A 22,782-nucleotide genomic window follows, 5' to 3' on the forward strand; every position below is an offset into this window, starting at 1 on the left:
CATGGGTTTGGACATAATCTAGTCGGTGCTAATTCATTGTTTGCCGGTATAAATAAGGACTACATCACGTACTAAAGGAACCAATGCCAGTTCCATGGAAGTTTCGAGAACATTTCCTGCTCCACAACTGCCCAGTTTCGATATAAAGTTCAAACTCTATATCTAAACGAAACCCGATTTTACGAAGTTCCCTATCTAGCGAAGAAATTTCCATTCCCCGGCAAGTACCCATAAGGTTCAATGTTGTCATCAACCCGATTTAAAGAAACTAGCTTGCATTAAACCCGATCCAGCAAAGCTTCTTCCAGAAATAAATAAGTAAATATAGCCGTGATTTCTTTCTAAATTTGAAGCAGACGGGTTTTTATTCGAGCGTGCGTTCTAACACTATCGCGTTAAAACATCTAGGCACCCTAGTCACGGCCCTAGCGTTATTTTGACGAGGCTGCATGCCGCGCCCATGCAGGGAACAACGGATTCAGCATTCGCTAGCGTTCTTACGTACCACATGATGCTAAAGGCGGCGGTATTTGGCCCAGTCGCGGATTTTTTACACGCGCAGGAGTGGGTTTTTTATTATTATTATTGAAATGAAAATAAAAGAAAGAGACGCAGGCACCTTATAATGGCGACGGCTACTCCTTTTCTCATAGCAGAAACAACAATATAAAAAAATATGCAGGAAAATGAAAAAAAAATGAAAGAGAAATCACTTCATACTGTGAGAAAGCCACAGCACAGTCCTATGCGCCTATGAACATAACAGTGTAAAAGTCAAATGCAAGTTGCACCACAATGAGTTCGTAAACAAAGTCACAAACACACACAAACGGCCGTGACGTAGACTTCTATGAGCATATAAACAGATGAGGAATTAGTGTTAAAATAATTCACGCACAACAACAAAAACTGTATAACACGTAATATAAAAGCACTAATAAATACAAATAATAGAAGAATGTTTTAGTGACATCATGTGATTATTCAATGCAATACCTAGTATTTGTTGAGGATGCCTGTGTCTTCATAAAAATGTTCAATTGCGTTCAATGCTTTTCGCTGTGCTATTTTCGATGGCCATGGGCCCAGCAATATTGCGAGTGAGAAAGGCCGGTGAGGATCGATGGAGTGTAGCTCTTGTTCTAGCTGCTGTCTTTGTATCTCGTATATGGGGCATTCGAGGAGTAGATGGCGAACATCCTCATCGTCGTGGCCACAGGAGCAAGCCGGGGAAGGAGCCCGTTTGATGCGATGCAGGAAATGTTTGGTAGCTATGGTCCATAGTTTAACGGCAAATACAATGCCACGGTACGTTTTTGGTGTCACTACGTTACAATTTTAGAATTCGGACGACCGAAAAATCCCTCACTCGATTTTCCGAGCTTCCCGGTCTCTAACAAAATAATTCGAGCGTGGTCATCACTACGTTAAATCGAGTTTCAACTGTAGTACTTTGAAGCCCGTGACGTCACACTGACGTACCGTGGTTGAGGCTTAGCGCGAAATTCGAAGGGAAGTGCGGTCTTTATTTTTCCCACCACTAATCAACCCTTTGCCGTCATGTTAATAAATATGTGCTTTCGAAAGAATGCCGGTCTAAGCTGATTTACTGTTGCTCTTTAGTGTCCATCTAATTATCCGCGGCGTCCTTTTGTTGCACAAGTCGAGTGGCAAGGGCACTGGGTTAACAGGCTGATAGGCTAACAAATAAGTGGAAAGATGCAAACGATCAAAAGCGTGTCTCAGTTACACAAATCACCGCATCAAACTAGCCGGCTATACCGCAGCAGCAGCTACACTGAGCTTTCGCTAAGTTCGCTACGCGGCGGCAGCGCGCGCACAATTCCCTGGGTCCCATCGAGGTGCGCCCGCCACAGTTGGCCTTGAAGGAGGGATTAGCGGGGCGCACAACGAAGGCGGCGTCCAGTACACGAGACACGCGAGCGGAACGCGCCGTGGATGCTGCTCGTTGTTTGGTGCGTGCACACACGCGCAGAGGGGAGAGACAGAAGCGTGACGTCGTTGCACGGGCCGTCAGGTGAGCGCTGCGCCGGCGTACTGCGCCATACTTGCGTACACGAACGACGCAGGAATGCGCGACGGCGGCTCAGGTAGAGGGAGAGGAACGAGACGGAGAGAGGAACTAAAAACGAAACACGGAGGGGAAGCAGCGATAACTCAGACTAGCGAGGAAAATGCCGGCGGCGTGTGCTTTGCAAGCAGCAGCCGCGCCGCGACAAGGCAAAATATCAGGCGACATAAAGACAAAACCGCGAAGGAAAAAAAGACGCAAACGAAGGAAAACCAAAGAAAGTGCGCTGCAGCTACATTCCTGCCTTTTTTTCTTTTCCGGCGTGCGCCGTTGACGAATCGCGGCGGCAGCGAGGCAAGTCGGTCGTCCGCGCGGACTCCGAGTGGCGGTGCGTGCCCGCACCCGGCAGCAGAAATCTCCCAATTTGCATGGGCGCTGCGTTCAAAGAGCGTGCGTCCTGGGCTGTGCCTCCGGTGCACACACTAACGGAAATGACGAGCAGGGACGCCAGCCGACACATGGACTTCCGCAGAGAATGTTGTACTGCACCGAATATGGCGATAAAGCGGGGGGGGGGGGGGGGGGGGGATAGAGAAGTGGGGGCGGCGAAATAAACGTGGCAGCATACATGTAAGAAACGGGGTGGCTTCGTCAAACGACGCTCGCCAGTAATCCACCAGCGTGTGACGGTAGGGTAACTGGTGATGCTTGCCCTCGTGAAGCAGCACAGGGACTATACGTGAGACCCCGTGGTGAAGAGCTCCGGATTAATTTTGACCACGTGGGACCCTTCAGACCCAAGGCTCGGTACGCGAGCATTTTTTGCATTCCGACCCCACCCGAATGCGGCCGCTGCGTAATCGGGAATCACGCTCACGGCCTCGTGCTCAGCACGAGAGCGTCAGAGCCACCGGAGCGGTTGTACCTTGAGGCGCGCGGTTCTCGAAAACGCACCGGAAGAAGGGCGAACCATTGTCGAAAGATATACAAATTTTAAGTGAAACAAGAAAGCACAAAACACATATTGCTGACGCCTTCCTAATGAGGTCGCCCAGCGTCAGTGCGTGCATTTTCCGCTGCAACCAAATGTGTTCTGCCTATATCGACCAAGGCGGGCAGCGTACATGGTACGAGTTTCAGAACATTCGCAAGTATCATGCAGTGTGTAACTAGCGGATGCACCGACGTCAAGTTTCGTCCCGTCAACTGAGCGCGTCCCAAGACGCCCCAAGAGAGAATATCATGTGAAGCGTAACGACCAATCCATGTTGGCGAAGGGGACCTTTTAGAAGTCGTTTTCTGTGCACGTCGAACCTACGACACTCTATAAAGAAATGTTCCACAATTTCAGGTTCATTGCAATAAAAACATTGAGGGGAAGGTACCAAACCGAACCTGTGGGAGTAAAAATTAAGCACTAGTATTCGGCAACGCATTCTCGTGAATGAAACTTCAAATTTTCTTGCTGAACACCATCTGCTGTACCAAGGGAATCGCGGGTGCTGAAAATCGGTGTTATTTAATACATGATTTGCATGTTGTTTTTGAACACAAATTTTTTAAAATCTTGCAGTCGTAATGTATGCCGAAGATTTTAGGATGCTCAGTACCGGGCCTTTAATATATGCCGCCGCTAGTGCGTCTGCTGACTCTCTTTAAGTGAGTCCCACGTGTCCTGCTATCCATAGCAAACGGATGAGGCGTAAATGTTGGGGGATAGATGACGGTGATTTTGCACTTCTCATTGCAACAACTTTATCTTATTCTGGCTGAGACAAACTGGCGGCGAGCTTGCTGAATCGTCTCCACGGAAATGCGAATCGGTATACGGCCCCCGTCTTCGAACAGCGCATCCTGGGTGCTATTCTATAGTTTCCGTAGTAATTAGTTGCCGCTTCGTCGTGAATGCAAACGGGAAATCACCGTTTCAACTACACACGGGAATTAATGTTTTGTTGTAGCCACTCTGAAGCAAACAGCAAATGCAAGATGTGCGGATGAAGAAGCAGCTTTACATCTTGCATTTCCAGAGTCTTTTCTGACACTGTGCTGTTTGTCCAATGGCTCTTCGAGGTGAAATTTGATTTTGCTGTCTGATGTCCTTAATGCCCTATAAAAAAAAGAAAGCTCATTTTGCAGGATTGTGCCTCCTTTCATAATTCTAAGGGCAATGTCAAGATCGCTGATGGCAAGGATGTAATTGTGAAGGTCGTAAAAGGAAGATGAGAAACACAAGCATTCTCTTTTTCTCTGCCCATCAAGACTTATGTTCAACATCAAGAGAGGACATCGAGTCAAAGCTCTCAGGGCGACAAGTTCCTCGGGGAACCGAAAGACTACAAAGTCATTGTTAATGTTCAGTGTTGACCTTCCCGCGGTCGGGTAGACATATTTTAGGGCCATACGTAAAGCGTCCCATTCCTTCAACCCGCGGTATCGGACTCCTCTCAAAGAAAGGGTGGAGTGGGACACAACTTGTTCTTTCATCATCATCATTATCATCATCATCATCCTGTTTTATGTCCACTGCAGGACGAAGGCCTCTCCCTGCGATCTCCAATTACCCCTGTCCTGCACCAACCGATTCCAACTAGCGCCCGCGAATTTCCTAATTTCATCGCTCCACCTAGTCTTCTGTCGTCCTCGATTGCGTTTTCCTTCTCTTGGTACTGTCAGGATTGGGGGCTCAATCCCATCGCTCGAGATCCGTTGCCAAGATTGGAGTCCGGCATGAATTCGAAGGTAGCTGGCCCATGCCGTCGTCCAACTTAAACACGCTGAGGACGTTGATGAAGGGAAGAACTGCTTCTCATCGAGAACGAGGAAAATGGGTTTATTTACAGAAATTAAATCAGTCTAACATGACTGCTTAAGAAAAAGAGTGTCAGTCCAACATGACTGCTCAAGAGAAAGTGTGTCAGTCCAACCTGACTGCACGAGAGAAGTGTGTCGAGCCTCCGCACAACATGCGTTTTTAAACGCTCGGTCCTTCGGCGATACAAGGCAGCGAATGTTCCTTTCGTCATCGCAAAACTAGCCGCCTCCCGCGACAAGGTGACGCACACACACACGCAAACACACAGGTGCGAAGGACTGGAGCCGACGACCGAGGGGAGTCGTTCCGGGAAGCTCGGAGACATCCTGGGTAGCTCGTTGTCCCGCCGCGGCTTGCTCATGCGTAGCGAAATCAGGTTCGCGCTGGGGACCTCGGGCACAATAGTTCGTCCGTCGAACCCGTTTCGTCACAACGGAGATGGGGCTCGTGGATGGAGGTGGTTTTCAGCACAAAGCCCGCTTCTTCGAACGCAGTCTAGCTGCAGCGACGGAGAGTGGGGGATGCGCGCCTTGTCCCCCAGTCGTAATTGGGTGGCAATTTTTCCTTGCAGCTCGCCATTCTTAACAGTACCCATTCTGTAGCCCTAATGGTCCAACGGTTGTCTAACCGGCGTATTACATGACTTGCCCAGTTACATTATTTCCTCTCGATGTCAATTAGAATATCGTCTATACCAGTTTGCTCTCTGATCCAAACCGCTCTCTTTCTGTCTCTTAGCGGTATGCCTAGCAATCTTCGTTCCATCGCTCTTTGCGCGGTCCTTAACTTGTTCTCAATTTTTTATTTGTCAGACTCCAACTCTCTGCCCCATATGTCAGCACTGGTAAAATGCACTGATTGTACACCTTTCTTTTCAGTAATTATGATAAGCTTCCAGTAAGGATCTGAGTATGTCTGACATATGCACTCCAACCCAATTTTGTTCTTCTGTAAATTTCCTTCTCATGATCAGGGTCCCCTGTGAGTAAATGACCTAGGTAAACGTATTCCGTCGCAGACTTTAGAGGCTGACTGGCAATCCTGAACTCTTCTTTCTTTGCCCGGCTATTTATCATTATCTTTGTCTTCTGCATATTAATCTTCAACCCCACTCTTACACTCTCTCTGTTAAGGTCCTCAATCATTTGTTGTAACTCGTCTGCATTGTTGCTGAATAGAACAATGTCATCGGCAAGCCGAAGGTTGTTGAGATATTCGCCGTCGATCTTTACTCCTAAGCCTTCCCAGTTTAATAGCTTGAATACTTCTTTTAAGCACGCAACGAGTACCATTGGAGAGATTGTGTCTCCCTGTCTGACCCCTTTCTTTATAGGTATCTTCCTGTTTTCCTTGTGCAGAATTAAGGTAGCTGTAGAACCTCTGTAGATATTTTCCAAGGTATTTACTTAAGCGTTCTGTGGTCCTTGATTACGTAATGACTCTATGACTGCTGGTATCTCTACTGAATCAAATGTATTTTCGTATTCTATGAAAGCCATATAGAGAGGCTTATTGTACACTGCCGATTTCTCGATAACCTGATTAATGACATGGATGTGATCCATTATAGAGTATCCCTTCCTGAAGCTAGCCTGGTCCCTCGGTTGACTGAAGTCCAGTGTTGCCCTTATTCTATTGGAGATTATTTTGGTAAATATTTTATATAATACTGGGAGTAAGCTATATATAATGGGCCTATAATTTTTTAGTTCTTTAACGTAACCTTTATTGTGGGTTAGTATAATGTTTGCATTCTTCCAGTGTTCTGGGACCCTTGCAGTCGATAGACACTTCGTATAATGAGCCGCCAATTTTTCAAGCATTATGTTTCCTCTAATTTTGATTAAATCGACTGTTATTCCATCTTCTCCTGTCGCTCTTCCTCGTTTCATGTCTTGCAAGGCCATTCTGACCTCGTCGCTAGTAATAGGAGTTCCTGTTTCTAGTTGAGGTATCCTGACTCCTCCGGGTACTGTAGAGGTCAGTATAGAATTATTCCGTTGCTTTTACTATATCTTCGAGATTGCTGATGATATTACCATGTTTATCTTTCAGTGCATACATCTTGGTTTGTCCTATGCCAAGCCTTTTCCACGAAGCCTCCAGAACGTCTTTGAAGAAAGGATTTATGCGCTATTGTAGCTCAGCGTCCGGTATAAATTGTATCAATGTGACCGATGAAATAGGCGAAACATTCGAGTAAGAGCTGTCCCATTCCTCCCGCCTCTCCCTGTATAGTTGCTCCCTGGATTTCTCTATATCAACATCTGCAGTGACAGTGTCGGACAGAGGATAAGGCCGGCATGCAGCGAGCGTTTTATTGTTTCCGACTGGCCGTGAGCCACAATTCCATATTGGGAATATTATCGCTTCACAAGCTGAGCCCGCAACACGCGATAACACAAGTCTGCAACGTAGCCGGCGATGCGTGGGCGCGCGCCTCCGTCGCCCTGTTATCTCGCAAAGCTTCTCCGAAGGGCGACGTCCCGCTCAACAGAAACGGTTCCCAACACCTTGGCTAACCACCAGCGAAACGCGTTACTGGAACACCACAGGCTTTGCCAGGCTTCTGGGTCTGTTATCATCAAGCCGGTCCTGTCTTATCACCTTTCATTGTCCGCTGGATTGGAAATGAAAACATTTTTTCTCTCTCTTTCTCTGTTTGAACATCGTAAGCAGCACGGCGACGCTTATATATCTCCAACTCTCAGAATACATTCGCAAAACTACAGACGTTTAAAGTAAATCAAGCAGTGCTCCGCCCCGCGTGGGCTCTTTCATCAGAAAGTTAGTCACGTAATTCAAGAACCATCATTGCGAAGAGTGAGCGCACCATCTCATTCAGACACGCATTCAAATACAGCGGTTAAAAGAAAGCTTGTATTGCCCATGTGGGCGATATCGAAAGGCGCGGCGATGCTCGTAGAGTCATCGGAATTCCCATCGCGCCGTCCGCGTCGACTGGATCTTCCTGAGGCACCGCCAGACGTGACGTGACACACAGAAAGCACGACCACAATTGAAAAGTTTGAAAGTTGTCACAGGGATAGCCTTCCTTTTTTTTTTTCGAAAGCGTCAACTCTTATGTAACGTCGCCCAGCATCGCCACAGGCCATTCGTTAGCATCCGGGTAGAGGCAGCATGTCCGAACAGTTGCAGCTGTTTACTGAACTAAGACGACATAGCCAGAGTGGAACCGAAGAGCCGACTCATGGGCTGTGCGATGACTCCACGAAGCGTGATGCGTTCCGGGTAAACAAGCCCTGCCTGCTGTTAGGAGTTCCAATGACTCCATAATGGGGGGCCCTCACGTGCTGGGACGAGTCGTTTAGGGGCATCCGGAACTCACCTAAGCGCGGAACGCGGTTCGCAAACGAAGCGAGGACAAGAATAAAGGAATGCACCGGATGGCACACTACGTCGAAGGCGAGGCCATTACTGATTTGTCTTGGAAAAAGAAGAACGCGTACAGGGACACCCAAACGAAAGCCTTTAACGGTATACAGCTAGCCCGACTATATGGCACAACGGCGACGGCACGATGACAAAGACGCCAGCTCACAGGTAGTGTATTACAACCGGGAGAGAAAGAAAACACTTATTCTCAATGAGGTGGGTCAACTTCCTCGTAGGGTGAAGCCCTTAGTTCAGAGTACCATTGGCTCGCGCCACTCCTCGTGCCCGTCTGATCAGCCGTCGCGGCTCTTGCAGGTCCTCAGCGCAGTATCACAGGATGAAGGAATAGGGAAGTAGCCCAGAGGCTGTGGGCATTCCCAGGTGCACTAATATACTGTGGGCTTTGCTCCACAGTGGGAACAGTACGAGGGACATTGTGTGGGCTGGAAGATGTGAAGTTAGATTCAAAGAACGTTGGAAATCCCACTGCGACCGCTTGGCCTGCCCTTGAACGAGATTCCGCGCTGAGCCACTCTCACAGGAATACATGCATCGCCAACCGTTATAGACATCTGATAGGTTCCAGTGATGCTATCCCAAACTGTGAATTCACGCGAACACTAATGACCAGGTATCCGGTAATCGTTAACGGAGTATCGATATCTGCATAACACACCACACATTCTTTGGCTTAGTCATAGACCGGGGATTATCTTGGTCAAAGCTGAAGTCAAAGCTGAAGTCAAAGCTGAAGCCAAAGCTGAAGAGTTTTGTTCACGTCCTTCGCGTCGTTGCAGGCACAAGATGGGGCCCCTCGGAGTCATTACTCCTGTTGTACCAAGCACTATTCGTAGGGTATATACAGCACAGCATGCCGGAGCTCTCAAGCATGGGACTTAGCTGTATGCTCACACTGGAGAGCATTCAAGCTCCAGCATTGCGCACATGTTTGGGCCTCCCACGATGCACGTCAACCAATGAAACAATAGCGGAAGCTCGTGCCTGTGCGTGTATACTTGCTCTGCGAGCCCCTTTGAATGTACCTTCGCGTGTTAACCCAACACGGGCACCACCCTCTGTCATCGCTCCCTGCCACCCACCCAGGTTCCAGCTCTTCAAGGACTCTACCGCGTCATCAGAGTGTTCTGCCATCAAGATTTTCTCCCGCCTGTATTCCGAGAGCACCCCCGTGGGTTCTGCTTAAACATTTCGTTATATTGCAGATCTCTGGAATAAAAAAAAATCATCCGTTGCATCTATTGGCCTCAAGCAACTTACCCTGTTTCACATTTCTGCAGAGTATGGAGATTCTGTACACGTGTATACCGATAGCTCTGTCACACCATATGCCTCCACTGCAGCCTTCGTCATCCCACATATGATCTTCGCTCGGCGGTTTAAACTAGGCCATATATCAATATCAACTGCTGCAGAACTTGCTGCTATCCGGAAGGCACTTCGATTTCTCTCCGAGGAGCCTCCTCATGCATGGACGATATTCTGCGATTCCAAGCCAGCTCTTCAAACGATTGACTGTGTCCTCAGACGGGGCCCGTATTATTCAAAGGCTATAGAAATTGCAGAGCATCTCGCCTACGCAAATAGAAATGGCCACAATGTCACATTTCAGTGGATACCTTCACACTGTGGCATGATAGGAAACGAACAGGCAGACGCTGAAGCGAAAACCGCTTTTAATAATGCTTGTGAAGTACGCATTCCGTTCTCACGAACAGACACAAACGACCTACTCCGTCGCGTAATACGCAGCCGTACGTTGGAACACTAGACCCAACCAGGTCGACGACACAGGCGAGAAACTATGAATACTGTGATGTACCAGAAACACTTGATCATATATTTTACGCGTGTCCCGCGTACGAGCAAGAACTACAGCAACTGGTCTCTTCCATTGCAAATGTCGATAAGAGGCCGCTATCAGACGACTTTCTTTTAGGTTCTTGGCCTAATGCAAACAGCGCAGCCCTGATAACAAGTGTCGCTATAGCGTTTCTCCAAGCCACTGGGCTGGACGCACGGCTTTAGAGATGCCACAACTCTGTGAACTTGTATATACGCATCACTTCCTCCTACCACCACCACCATCATCATCATTCATGAGCCCTTTCCTCCCCGACCCTTTTCCTCAGTGTAGAGTAGCAGGCCAGAGCAAGTTATAGCTCAGGCCGACCTCTCTGCCTTTCTGTAAATAAATATATATATCTCTCTCTTTTAGACATACTGTTTTCAATTCAAGATGGTTGATCAAGCAAGAGATATCTATTCTGCGTGATTCAATTTACTCATATATAATGCTTTTTATTAATTCTTCTGAGAGAAAGGTTTAATAATATGAAATGCAGAGAGGTCGGCCTGAGGTACATTCCTCTAGCCAGCTACTCTGCGTTGAGGGAGGGGAAGAGGGAAAGAAATAGGGAAGAAAAAGGCGTATGATGGGTGACGATGATGAGGAAAAATGTAATGTATATAGCAAGCAATTTGGACTATTTAAAGCCTACAGTCCAGGCCCATGCTTTCCATAAACTCGAGTAAAGCCTGATTGGCATTAAATTTAACGTCTGGCCAAGGGCCTAAAATAACGTCCTCCGACAGCGGCGGGCTGTCGAGGAGCGTAAGGACATTGTTGAACGTTCGACGTTCTTCCACGTACTGAGGGAAGTCACACAGCCCGTGACCTATAGACAAATTCCCATTGCACAGCTCACAGTCTGGAGACTCGGTGCGTATTAATCCCGCTATTTCCTACAAAGGCAACCAGTCGTGATCGGTTCGCTTAAGCGGGCAAGTGCCACCGCCTTTAAGGGCATCATTGTCATCAAATGCTATTGTGTGGCAGCAGACTTTCCTTTTCTGGATAGTTCTCGCGCCGTGGTAAAGGCAACAAACATGATCGTGACATCTGCGACTGACCGAACGAAATCTGGGTGAAGCCTACCCTTCAAAGCTACGACTAACTTGCGGTTGTTTGTGGCGCGTGACAACTCAACACCTCCCGTGCTAAAACAACGGCTCAAAATATAAGCGTTAATGTTTATTCCTAACGGCCTCTGGATAACACAGAAAACAAGGTTATCGTAAAACACAAGTGCTTCTTTTATTCTCTTTCCTATGTGCAGATAGATGAATGGCGCACATACATGCTCTTCATATTTCACATTTACTGACAGCGACTGCACGGGTCGTCACATTTATGACATTTAATACGCAACTCTGGCAAACCGACGAGCGCAGGGCGTGCAGCTGCACGGTAGCCCCTATTCAGAAACGAAGCACCGGCTGACAAAAGAAGAGTTGTGCGAAAGAGACGATTGAACACACGTACACTGCGAAACACACGCAGCAGCTGTTCTTGTTGAACGTCGGCTGCAAGGTGCATATTATATCCCGCACACGAGAACAAAAGGCGGTGACAGAAAGGAGGTGCATTCATGGCTGCAGTGACAGGAGGAACTGGTGGTGGTGGTGGTGAAAACTTTATTAACAATCCGGCAAATTCGTGGCCTGGGCCTAGGCCGCCCCCGAGGAGGTCCGGAGATCCTGTCTCCTCGCCGTCTCACGGGCTTGCTGGATGGCCCATAGTTGATTTTCGAGGTTTGAGCTGCGCAACGCGGCCGTCCATCGCGCCGCAGCTTCATCTGGGGAAACTGCATTTTCTCTGCATATAACCTCACATTCCCAGAGAATGTGTCTAAGAGATGCGTGAGCCCTGCCGCATAGTTTGCAGTTATCATCTGAGTAGATGTCCGGATATATCCTCCTGAGATGGACGGGGTTGGGGAAGGTCTTTGTTTGTAGCTGCCTCCAGTCTACCGCTTGGGCCCTGTCGAGTTTGGGGTTAGGGGGCGGATAAACCCGCCTTGAGTTTTGATAAAATTTTGTGATGTCACAGTATCTGGTCATTCTGTCCCTCTCTGTCCATGCCTCCGTTGGATTTCCAACCCCAAGAGAGGATCCTTCTTCGCGGGCGCGGAATGTGAGACCTCGCGCTACGCGGTGGACCTCCTCGTTGAGGTTGGGTACGGGGGTGTCGGGGGACGTGTGAGCCAGGAACCATATAATGTGTCGTTCCTTCGTCTCCTCGGAGGTGCCATAGTTCGCGTTGGCTTTGAGTATAGCCTCAGCCTTCGTCGAAATTCTGCCTTGTGCATAGTTTCTGACCGCCGTCTGCGAGTCACTGAGTATGTATCTACAACTGGGGTTAACGATGGCTAGGGCTATCGCCACCTCTTCCGCTACCTCGGAGTTTTTTACACGTATGCTACAAGAACTGACCAATTGTTTCTCGGTATTGAGAACGGCCACTGCAAAAGCACGTCGATCCTCGTATTCTGCCGCGTCTACGTACGGCGCTTCCTTGTCCCTACCGAAGGCTTGGAGTAAAGCCTTGGCTCTACTCTCTCTTCGACCCTGATTGAATTCGGGGCTCATGTTCTTAGGTATATTGGCCACCTGCAGCTTTTCCCTGACCGCGCTTGGAAGGGATGTCTTGTCACCGTGCTGCTTGTGATAACTTAACTGTTGTCGCGATTATTTTCAGCGGCGAGTTTCATACGCTGTCCTTGCAAAGCAACGGGTGATTATGAAAAGGGACGACGAAATTTTGGACACGGATGCATAGGAGGAAAGAAGGGTTGCCTCTTTAACCCGGCAAACCAGGCATAGTGCGGCACACCGGCTCGCACCATTAAGCGCGACATTGACCACAGCTGGGTACGATCCGAGTGGAGGTCATCGCACTTCCTGGGATTGTATTTTATACAGAGCGTGCCCCTTGAAGGCTGCGTCAAACGTCCGCTCGGTGAAACGCCCACGCACCGCTGACTGCTTGATGCGCAGCGTCGAGTCGGGCGCCGGTAGACCAGTTATGCAAACAGCGACCGCGGCGAAGCCCAGCTGTGACGAAGGCGTGAAGATCCTGTTACATCCATCGAAGATTGCACGAAACGCTGCAGTAAAGGATGTGGTCTTACCTCTTTCTTTTAGGCGAATGGGACATCACTTCCGCGAAGCGCCGCGCCGATGCGCAAAGGCAGAGTGGATGAATATCAAGCAATGCGGGTTCTTTGAATGCGTTCGCATTCTTAGGGTACTTAACGCACTTTCTGGGGGTTTATCCGTCCGTCCGTCCGTCGGTCGGTCTTTGTGTCTACGTATGTTTGTATCTATTTTCCCGCCTGCCTGGGTCACTGAGTAACTCTTGATGGAATGGTTAGCGCAACGGGCTGCCGTGCTGAGGTAAAAGAGCTCGAAACCAACCATCGGATCAACTTCGGTCACTGAGCATGAGCCAATGCGTACACACGTACGTGCCCCTCTTCAACGAAGCTCTTTCATGCCGACATTGGTCGCGGTAGATGCGGGACTAGGTATTGAACCGCTGCTCGAAGAAACTCTTTTGACGCCGACTTGGAGCGCTGGGTACGTGCCACTCGGTCTGTGCTGGTCTTCAATGAACCTCTTTGATGCCCACTTGGGTTACTGGGTATGTGCCAGTACGTATGTGCCGCTCTTCAACGAACGTCTTTGACGCCAACTTATGTAACTAAGCATGTGCCACTGGGAATGTACCGTCCTACAATGACGAAAAGATCCCTTAAGTTTCTCCGATGCGGAGGAGAATCTAACCTACCTCATAAGGGATCTTAAAAGAGAGCAACCTGACGCATTAGCAGGCTGGGCATAGGTGACGCTTTTCAATGAACGCCTTTCAAGCCAACGCTTTAGCGAGCTGCGCCATGAACGCACTCAGGGCATGTGCCGCTCTTCAATAAACGCCTCGCCAACTTGTGTCACTGAGTATGTGCCACTGAGTGTGCGGTAAACGAGGGAACAATTGTCAGCGCTCACAGGGACCGGCGCGCCACGTTTCTCCTCTGGGAGACCACGCGCAGACTTCTCGGCAGCATCACTATAGATGGCACAGCGTGTTCAAAAAGAATAAAGAAAAGAAGGGCGAGAGAGGACCCCGGTCGCTGCGTTTCTCAGCGTTTGCACGCGTTGGTGCGCTATGCATTTCGGATGATACCCCATGCTTCGCAGTGGCGCTAGATGGCACCTTGTGTTCTTAGGGAAGCGCGAAAAAGGAGTCCCGCTACAGTACACGCCTAATACAAAATTCGTTTCGGCGGTGGAAATACGTTGTGTGGAAATTGATTCGATGCTAACGCATTACCGTCGACAGCAATCGTGAAATGGGCTGTGCCGAATTTCCTATTGTGCCTATACGTGAACCCCAAAATCTGAATTACTAAATGCATTACGCAACTCTCGGTACCAAAGCGCTGTTTAAACAGCGGGCAAAGTTGGATCAGTCTTTCTACCGCACGACGCAAATGGTCACAAGACCTGCGGGAACATTTGAAGACACCGACGTTAGCCGACGTCAAGCGCCAGATGTGTGCACATGCCGCTGCTCGATCGAAATAAACGACCCGTAGAGCAAACTAGCATACGAGAAATCGAAATCTTCCGAAAACGCGATGCACAATAGATACCATCCATCACAGTGTTGGCAGGTATTAAATGGCAGGTAGATAGGACCGTCGCCCAGGTGAGGGGAATGAAAAGTTGAGGACGAACAGGGGACGTAAACATTGCGTTCCAATGTTGTTCAGCTGGTATCAAACATACCTGAAAAAAAGAAATTATATTGAGGAATGCGTTCTTGGAGGACACCGCTCTCATTTTAAAAATTTTCCTCAAGTGGAAGAGAGCGGCAGACGGAGCAAGCACGACCAGCAACAGCGTTACAGCTGCCTTACGTGATCGCGGTTTTGATGCATTTGACAACTTTCATTACTTCAACGATATCATACGAAGCGAACAAACAATGACACCAAGGACAACGCAGGGGAAATTACTTGTGCTTACTAATTGAAATAAGGAAATAATAAATTAAATGGAATTGAAAGTGGATGAAGAAACAACTTACCGCAGGTGGGGAACGATTCCACGTATTCGCATTACGCGAGCGATGCTCTACACCAATTGAGCGACAGCGGCGCCGTCTTCCCATCCACTTTCTGGGGCATTTATGTGTTACTAAAAGACTCCAGCGCGCTAGTCGCCCAGAAGGATCTTTCAGGTTTGTCTGCCAGCATAGTGAATGATGATCAGTGATAACTTTGAAAGGGCAGCCGTACAAATATGGGCGAAATTTCATAATCGCCCATACCACGGCAAGGCATTCCTTCTCAGTTGTCCAGTAATTGGCTTCCGTGCGCGAGAACGTTCTGCTTGCATATGCAATCACCCTTTCGCCGTCGTCCTGCAGCTGCATGAGCCCTGCTCCCAGACCAACATTGCTGGCATCAGTGTGAAGCGTCGTAGGGGTTGCTTCGTCAAAGTGGGCAAGTACTGGAGGTGTTTGTAGCCGTTGCCTCGGCTCATTAAATGGAGTTTTACGTGCGTCGCCCCACACAAATGCCACGTCGTCTCTCGCGAGGCGAGTTAGTGGCGATGCGATGCGTGCAAAATCTGCTATAAACCTACGATAATACGCGCGGAGGCCCATAAAGCACCTGACAGCTTTCTTGTCGGACGGTATCGGGAACTATGCGACGGCGGCAATTTTCTCAGGATCGGGACGAACACCAGCATTACTGACGACGTGACCAAGAAACTGCAGTTCCCCAGAGCAAAAGTGGCATTTCTCTGTCTTCAGCGTGAGGCCTGCCGACCTGATGGCTTGCAGAACCACTTTCAGTCGTTGCAGAAAACACAATGACGTCGTCGAGATGGATGGAGTAACTTTATTGAAAGGTCCTGCGAGCTACGGGGCGCAAGGTCCCATAGAGCGGGCTACTCCCACGTTGGTACCGGGAGTTGTAACTCCCTGGACGCATCGTGGGCTCGCTGGACAGCCCAGAGCTGCTCCGCCAGGTCCGTGCTGCGTAATGCGTCTTGTAGCCTGGCGGACTCTTGATCCTTGTTTGCGTGGGTCCGACCACACGGCCAGAGAAAGTGATGTACGTCTAGTGTGCTATGGCAATTTTCGCAATATGATGTTTTGTATAGGTCAGGCATGTAGTGATGTAGTCTGTTCTGCGTGGGGTACGTGTTTGTTTGAAGCATTCTGAACGTCAGGGCTTGAGGCCTGGTGAGCTTATTGTGAGGTGTGCTGAATATTCTGCGGTCTAGATAAAAGTGCTTTATGATCTCGTTATATGTGGAGGGAGGGTCCCGATTCTCGCTGGGATGGTCACGACCAGAATAGGTGGCGTCGCGGAGGGTTAGGTCTCGCGCGCTCCTGTGAGCCATCTCATTAAGATTGCGAGGGGCGTCCTCGATCTCTCCGAGGTGTGCCGGGAACCAGCAGATGGTGTGATGCTGCAGCGGTGCGGATCTATTTATTATTTGTATTTATTTGTATTTGTATTTATTATTTTTATTTATCGTCGAGATAGACCAAGCAGGTTTTCCACTTCAGCCCCGATAGAACAGTATCCACGAGCCTTTGGAAAGTTGCGGGCACAGAGCAGAAACCGAAGGGCAAAACTTTAAATTCGGACAGTCCGTATGGCGTCACAAAAACGTTTTCTCGCGGTCTCTCAGGTCTACCTCGATTTGCCAATGTCCACTTTTCAAATCCATTGAGGAAAAGTAACGAGAGTGCCGAAGCCAGTCGAGGGAGTGATCTATACGCGGGAGTGGGTAGACATCTGTCTTTGTAACCTGATTTAGCTTGCGGTAGTCGACACAAAAACGCAGGTTACCGTCCTTCTTGTTGACTAAAACTACAGGCGATGCCCAGGGGCTCTTGGACGGTTGAATTCTGGTTCTGAATTCTAACTAGAATTCTGAATTCTAACTAGAGCATTCTAGTTACTTGCTCCTGTATCGCTTCACGTTCTTTTAGAGCCACACGATAACGGTTCTGGTGAATTGGTCTGGCCATGTCTTCAGTGATTATTCGGCGCTTGGTTAAAGCGTGCGACCGACTCCTGATGTCGACGCAAAGCAGTCCTGAAACTTGCTTCTTCAAGCATTGAAAAGCAGCCCTGAACATCTGCAACACCGTCGAAATAGGCCACAGCCGTGCCCCTTGGAAGGTGCCGACGCTCCGTGCTGAAATTTGTCAGCAACAAATCTGTGTGCCCATTAACGACGCTGACAATACCTCGAGCGACTGAAATACCTTGAGTAAATAACTTTGGTCTGCAACTCCTTCCCCGTCGAACGGCGGATCGCATGCCACAGAAACAGGGGTGCAGGATCCAGGCGGGATGACAACGTCGTCATCATTGAGGCGTAATGAGTCGCGTGGTGGTTCTAAGCAATCAACTGGATCAATGTTATGATAAAATGCTACCGAACGGTCTGGGATGTTGATGACCACACCATACTCCCTCAGAAAGTCCATTCCGATAATCTAGTCTTTACAGCACGCGACGAGAATGACAAAAGTGGCGACGAAATATGCACCTCCTATGTTGACTCTCGCCGTAAATCGTCCGGCAGGTATCAGTAACTGGCCTGCTGCAGTCCTTATATGGGGCCCTGTGCACGGCGTCTTTACTTTCTTGAGCCGAACTGCGAGGTCTTGACTTATTATGGAGAAATCAGCACCAGTGTCGACAAAATCTGTCACTTGCTACCCGTCATGAAGGGGATCACGGTCACTGATCAAGTTTGATGAATAATCCGACGTTTCGGAACCGCGTACGAGTTCCTTGCTCACTGAGTTGGACAGGAAATCGTCGTCACTTTTATAGCCAGCACATGACGTAACGAACGTGCGTAAATGGCAGGCATAGTCCCTGGCGTCCGGTTCATCGTAGCTGGCGACCTTTATTTCCATGCCTGACCACACGAACTTTCTTTGAACCCTTGATTATACTACCCGTCAATAAGACAAAAAGGTCTGCGCTCACAACTTCGTCGCTGTTACGGCTCGTTGGGCTTCGTAGCGTCCTGCGGTGGAAGCAACGGGCGCTTTTTCGTGACGGCTTGCAACCTTACCCCCGGAGGTCGCCGCCTTTAGTTTCCCCAGCGTGGGCTAGGTGACCTCCTCTCCCTGAGGTCAGTGAAAGTGCGGCGTATTGGTGCAGACGAATGTGTAGGAGACGCGACCGATGGTCCATGTCGGCCTGGTCATTCGGCAGCGACTCCTCTGTCATTGGCTTAGCGATCGTCAAAATGAGAGCGGGTGGCTGGAGGCCCTTGAAAAGGAGCTTGGCGACGTAGCGAGTAGTCGTCGTTGGCATGTCGACCGTCAAACCATGGGCGGAGAGCGCGAAACGGTACGTCGTGATGCCAGCAATGGCGGGAAATGTGGCCGACAGCACCGCAGTTGAAACAGTGGGCGCCACTCTGCAGTCAGCCGTACATCCGGCTTCCGAAACTGCGGCCTTCTTGGAGGCTCTTCCTGGGATGACCAAGGCGCGGCAGTCGACGGCTGGTGGTACGGCGGTATCGACATAACAGGTGGTGAACGTCGGACCGCGGCGGCGTAGTTCATGGAATGCGGCTCAGGACTAAGGTTCGGAGACGAGAACGCTTGCCTGATTTCGTCACGTATGACTTCGGCGACAGACGCCAGTGGCGGTTCCACTGTTGAAGTCGCGAGCTTTTGGATTTCTTCGAGAACAATCTTCCAAATCAGATCACGCAGAGAGCTCTGAGTGTCAAGTTATGGCGGCGGTGTTGACCTCGTTGCTGCTGGACAAGCGATCATACTGCCTGCATCGTTGATGAAGCGCTCGCTCAATAGCAGTAGCTTCCTTTATAGAATAAGCCACGGTACTTGGTGGATTGCGCATGAGTCCGGCGAACAACTGCTCTATCACGCCGCGCATGAAGTAGCGTAACTTCTTATCTGTCATGTTTGGGTCGGCCCTACGACACAGACGGGCCATGTGCTCGGCGAACATTGCGACAGTTTCGTTGGGTTTATGAACTCATAACTCAATTAGCTGCTGGGCACGGTCCCGTCGGTCGACACTCGCAAAGGTGTCAAGCAGCTGCTGGCGGAAGCCACTTTATGTCGACAGACTGCCTTCTTGGTTTTCTTCAGACGTCTGAGCGCTATCGCCAAGAGCAAAATAGACATTGCTGAGCTTTTGTTTAGAACTCCACTCATTGATCATGGCGACGCGCTCAAATAGGTCAAGCCAGCCTTCAACGTCTTCAAAGGCGCCGCCGTGAAAGCGATCCGGAATCCGTGGTTGAAGAAGGGTTACCTGTGGCGGGCTGGCGCAAAGGCTTTGGCTAGCGTCGGCCATGGACGGCGATGGGCAGCGTCTGGACGAAGGTTCCTGCAGGGGGGTGAGCTCTGGAGCAAGGCCTTGCAACCGACGACTGAAACGACGCGCATGCGTTGCAATGGGCGACAAAGTGTCCGGGCTGCGGGCTGGATGAACGGCTCCCAGGAGGGGTCCGGAGCATCGGGTTGTCGTACCCAGCACCTCCACCAGTGTCGCGGTGCAATGAAGACAGGAGACGAGGACACAAAAACGGTTTGTTTTAGTGGTCGAGCCTAGAGATTACTTCTTCGTCTTCTAATCTCCGCTAGGCCGACACACAAGACGAAGCCCGCTAAAGCTCCCATCGTTGTCTTTGTCATCGACATAGAAGAGACGCGGCAATATCACGATCCTGGCTAGCGTTAGGCAAACCCGCGTAGTACGTTCGTTTAGTGCATTGTGACGGGGTCACATATATTAAACATCGACGTGCGCACAGCACTAAAACAACGTGCGCACAGCACTGTCTGAAATACACAAACGCTGACGAGAAATATCGTGCGGTCAGTTTTGTACACTTTTACATCGCAAGCAAAAACAAAACAGAAGGGGGGGGGGCGAGGGGGGAGAAAAGAAAAGTAGGTTTGGCGGCGGTAGCAGACACTGGATGACGCGAAGCAGCTGACTTCCAGGCAGTGTGAATTCATAACACTCTCGGACCGATAAGAATTCATCCAGCATACAAGATGAGTTCGAAAGAGCAGCGCTCAGACAGCGAGCCGTTTGCCAGGAATGAACGATTATTCGCCATCATCAATCAGCCGACAAGCCCGGCCCTCCAAGGGCTCCGCATCCTTTTGAAACAAGAGGAGCCCGCTGTCAAATAACTCGCAGCAAAGTCAGCATCACTCAAGCAAGTCCGGGTCTATGAATGCGCGCCGCAAACACGCGCACGGCTTGACAATGGAGCTAATTTGCAACTGGTCATATAGCAAACGCTGCACCGGCGATCGGAGCGCCTTGAACTTCGCTGAGAACAGCTGTGGCGAGCAGCTGGCGTCCGCAGTGGGTCGCGGACTGGCACGTAGTACACACGAAGAGTCAGCGAATGCGGAGCGATATCGCACTCGCTGTGCAGTTTTCCCAGCAGGTTTTGGTAACCCCGACCACAATTTTTTACGCTGAACGCAACCAAATAAAGAAGAGATGTCAAATGAAAAAGGTATAAACCACGGAGAAGAACGGCAGTGTTGCGGCAAGCAAGCGTACGAATTTCCGCACTTGCACTCGAGGAGATAAATATCCGACAGAACACGCAGCACGATGCTTGAACAAGCCGCCAAATGAGCAGTAATCACGACTAATAAACAAGGACCGGTATTGAGCTGTAATTACAGGCGCGTCTAGCCATGACGTCATGATTCGGATAGAGCTTTAAATCCCCATGAGCTGTTCAGCAACGATCTCTCCCTCCGCCAAACCAGAGTTATCAAAACGCCTCTTGGCAAGCAGTAAGCGTGTAACCGCCAAAGGCGCGCCTCGGAAGCAGCTTATGTCACGGGATGCTATCGCTTTCAAGCCGGGTCGGCGCTTCTGAGCGATCGCATGGACGCATCGTTCCGCACGATATAGCGCAGCACCACTCTGCCGGTAGAGCTTGCTCGGAGGGCTACTAATCGTTATTTTGTGTGCGCCAGCAGGCAGACATATATTTCTTTCAGCACCTGCGATTCGTCACCGTATCATGCTCGATAAAGCATAAACGAACCGCAGGAAAATCACATGGTGCGGCGCGAAGCGTTTCTGGCGCGTCTGTTACTGCGTACACCGAGATAACGGTACACATGATTTCCACCCACCTTAATTGTGCATCCAGGCGTTGATACGAGCTATTCCATAGAAGGTGGGTACCTAATACTGCAGAAGTCGTAGGTACGACGGTAGAAAACGGCAGAACGCGAGGTCTTGCGGTGAGTACGGGCACGAGCGGCTCGGAGTATCCGGGCGCTTCGGCGCTGCTGTTTCTGCCGCAACACAGGCACAAAGGAAATAGGAACACACACGCACACTCATGCAATGCAGCATCAAACGCTTCAAAGGCAGACGCAGCCAAAAAGCACGACGAACGCACACTGAAAAAATATCCTACGCGCGAGCGAGCCACACAAACAAGGAACACATGCGGCCGACCGACACTGGCCTCCTCCGGCAAGAAGCGAGTGAGCAAGGAGGCAGGAGAGCGAGGAGGCTTGAGGGGAACAACTCTCGCAACATACCGTGGAATCTCGATGCGGCTCTCGCGCACCATGGCGGCGCGCGTCGTCTGCTAGAGCAACGCCTAGCTAGAGTGGCTGGAGCTCAAGAAACGTCTCTGTCCGAAAAAAAAAAAAAAAAGGGAAAGGAAGAAAGACAAATAAATAAATAAATAAGAAACAGGAAAGGAAAGGTTAACTAAAAAAAATTGATGTTTTTAGTGCACGAGAAGGGACGAGAGACAGAGGCAAGACGCGGACACAGCGCGGAAAAAAATTATCTGTTGCCGGTGCACAGTTCGTTATAGGCCGTATATATTGAAAAACAAAGAGTTTATTGTTATGTGAGCAGTTACGGCAAATATGGGAAGTGCTTATGAAGAAAGGAGGTATGTGCGCAATCATTCAGACGAATTCAGACCTTGGCTGCGTTGGCCTCGAGGCTCTCAGCTCTTAGCCGATAGAAAGCGCAAGGCGCCAAATGCGAAAGTGAAGACATCTATTTTTTTTTAATATATACCTGCGCTCTTTGTTGAAGCTGAATTTTTTTATATAAAATAATGCAGGTGTTCTGCTGTTTACTATTTAATATAATATTTAATGAATATTTAAGATCTTGTCTGGGAGCCGGTAAGCAAAAATATAAAAAGAAACTATATAATCCAGAAACGACATAAACATTTGTTTGGTGGTGGTTGTGGAAGGGAAAGACAACTCAGGTTGAATAAAATACAGAGGCTATTATAGGCATGGCAAGTGTAAGTGACATCACGTACACTTGCCACGTACACGTACGTGATTTCCTCGCAGATTGGTGTTAACGTACGGTTACGTCCGGTTGCTTCATCCAGCTGAATCCGCAAAAGACATGAGCGGCTTAGTTTACTGAGGTGGGAGGACGTGACCGGTCTGCCACCCCCTGGCAACGCCACTGGCCAGTACTATATATATCGTTTATTTTGTTTACATAGAATTGACAGTATTAAGAGGCATTCGAGGCTCGTCACAACCTCCAAGAACGCTCAAAGGCCCAAGATTTGTGGCGTCGACGAAACGTCACGTAACGTGTAATATATAAAGACA

The 22,782-nt window shown here is 49.4% G+C and overlaps 1 protein-coding gene across 3 annotated transcripts in view; it reads right to left on the reverse strand.

Annotated features, from left to right (window-relative positions):
* Positions 1 to 22,463, reverse strand: part of LOC126532320 (uncharacterized) — a 559,184-nt gene extending 536,721 nt beyond the window's left edge. For 2 of the 3 annotated variants that reach the window (XM_050180012.3, XM_055071432.2), the window contains exon 1: positions 21,307 to 22,462. The gene's annotated coding sequence lies outside the window, so the exon portion shown is untranslated. Of the gene's footprint in view, positions 1 to 21,306 lie in introns of all 3 variants that reach the window. The other variant, XM_055071431.2, reaches the window with a different exon arrangement.
* Between the last annotated feature and the right edge of the window lie 319 nt (positions 22,464 to 22,782).

The sequence above is a fragment of the Dermacentor andersoni genome, chromosome 5, assembly GCF_023375885.2.
Source record: "Dermacentor andersoni chromosome 5, qqDerAnde1_hic_scaffold, whole genome shotgun sequence".
Lineage (NCBI taxonomy): Eukaryota > Metazoa > Arthropoda > Arachnida > Ixodida > Ixodidae > Dermacentor > Dermacentor andersoni.